This window comes from Cicer arietinum, chromosome 5 (genome assembly GCF_000331145.2).
Source record: "Cicer arietinum cultivar CDC Frontier isolate Library 1 chromosome 5, Cicar.CDCFrontier_v2.0, whole genome shotgun sequence".
In the NCBI taxonomy this organism is placed as follows: domain Eukaryota; kingdom Viridiplantae; phylum Streptophyta; class Magnoliopsida; order Fabales; family Fabaceae; genus Cicer; species Cicer arietinum.
In genome coordinates, this window is record NC_021164.2 from 64,124,638 (window position 1) to 64,127,366 (window position 2,729).

The following is a 2,729-nucleotide window of genomic DNA, read 5'->3' on the forward strand; positions in this document are numbered from 1 at the left end:
AATGAATAGATTACATATCAAACAAAAACAATTCATAAATTATACAATATCCTATGGGTTATTAGTCCTTTATGTCTATTTCAAGACATCATTTGACATTACATATATTAAATGAAAGATAATTGTACATGAGGAATTTCAAGCGGGAAAATTATTTTTAAAGACCATTCTTTAAACTTAAATAAATAAAATGACAGCTGTGGATTGCTCATGCCATTCTATACTAAAATTAGGGTTTTGTACAACAACTACTAAGGGGGTTAGTTTTCATATGATCTATATTAACATCAATAAATCCCAAGAAAATTACAAGAACTTATACACAAAGAGGGTCATATCCAAGAAAAGAACAATCATTTTGAAAATCAGTGAACCATATTGAAAGTTTTATTCTATATATTGAAGACTTTAAAACATTGTATTTTGTGCTTAAATTTTTCTATCCTTTCATGTTGAGAGTTTATCTTTGTTACTTAATTTTTTATTTTTATAATTTTTAATTTGATCTTATAGTGACCGATGTATTCTCAAAATCTTGAACGTGAAAAGTTGATTTGAATTTTTTTAGAATATTAAAGTCGGTTTGATGGTGATATTTTCTAATAATTTTGTAATGAGTGAATTGTACTTCAAAAATTTCGATAAAAGAAATTGAACGTAATTATTAATTTAGTAGAATTACTGAAAAGTTCATACGAATATTTTTGGCGACGCAAGATTTCATAAGATTGATTATGTGTCAAAAAATAAAAATTGTAAAGCTTTTTAGGTTAGACGAAAATTTACAGAGGTTACAAATGTATTTATAATATTTTCCAGTTAATAATATTTATTGTTTCTTCTGCTTAAAAAAAAAAAAAAAACAAGACACTACTGACAAATATCGAAAGCCATTTAAAAAATTTATTTTTTCATATCAAAACCTAAAAATACGATTATAATTTAACAGAATAAAGTTTAAAGGTCTAGAGGTTTATCATTCTATGGATGTACTAAATATAAACCTTCAATTAATTTGCAATATGTAATAGAAAAATTAAAATTAAAAAAATCATACAATTAAATAGATTTTAAATCTTAAATTAAGAAGCAGATTTAATAACATTATAATAAGATTATGTATTTAATAATTTTTTTAAAAAAGTTTAAGCTTGACTTATTTATATAATTAAATTTAAAAAAAAATATAAATTTAATTTTTTTATTAAATAAATCGAACTTATTGACTTCGCTCAATGTGAGTGCAAACTCATAAGAAAAAAAAAACTATTGAGCAAACTCATAAGGAAAAAAAACATAGAGTTAACTAAACAAACATAATAAGAATATTATTGTTTAAAATTAAAATAATAATATTTCAAAACCTTACATTAATGCTGTAGGTCATATATTCAATTTTTTTAAATAAAATAAAAATTGAATCTTAAAATACAAAAAAATATTTATGCCAAACGATGCACAGATGTACTAAATGATTCTTTAAATAAAAAACAAAAACAAATAGTTCTAGAGTTAATATTTTCCTAGTATAAAAGAAAACAATTTTAAAACCATTCTAGAATTCATATTTCTCAAAATTAAAGAATCGAATCTTTATTTTTCAATATATTGATTCACAATATATTTTCAGATAATGACAACAAATATATTACATAATTATATACGATGACCAAATATATATAACAAATCTTTATATGCCTTATTTCCAACAAAAAAATAAAACATTAGTTAAGTATACAATTACCGTAAATCAATTTCAATTTCAAATAGAAATCATAACATAGAACATATAAAATTGTTTAAAATCTTTCAGATTTCAAAAGGAAATCAAATCACCAAAAAACAAACCATAGAAAAATCCTTATTTTATGGCAACAAACTATATCATGGATAAACTCCAACATTTACGAAAAATTTGTTTGGATAAAAAATTGAACCAAGCAACCAAATAATTTAAAAAGTAAGTCAACCATGCATTAAGATTTGATCCAAATCTATACATTATAATAAAGCAAACATGATAAACTGGCAAGTTTGACACGTGTCAACAAACTAGAGTTTTAAGAAAATATCAAGTTTCTATTAATAGAAATAATACGTGATTATGGCCAATTAAAAAATAAAAGGAATGAATTAAAAATAAAAAGTTTTTTTTGTAAAAAAAGCATAAAACATCTGTTACATCACGATCTTTGTCCACGAGAATTTAATGGTCAATTAAAAAATTAAAAATAAAATACAATACACCACAACTTGACTTTTCTATGCGTCATGAGAAGTTAATAGCCAATTAAAAAATAAGAAAAATAAATTAAAAATAAAATATTTTTTTTTTTAAGAAAAAAATAAAACTTCCATTACATGAGAAATGCAGAAGTGAATGACCAATTAAAAAATAAGAAAATAAATTAAAAATAAAATCTAATGCACGACCTGACATTTCACATTTTACGGTTGAGAATTGAGTGGCCAATTGAAAGGTAATTATGTTTAAAACACTACTTTAGCAACCGCCAATTCAAATCTATCTATACAATCTAATAAACCAAAGATGATAATTTGGAAAGTTTGACACGTGTCAGCTAAACAGAGGGTTAGGAAGATATCAAGTTTGAAATAATATTTTTTTGGAATAAAATTAAATTTATGTTACACGACTTTGTACATGCGTCAGTTGAAAAGTTAGTGGCCAATTAAAAAATAAAAGAATTAATTAAAAATAAAATACA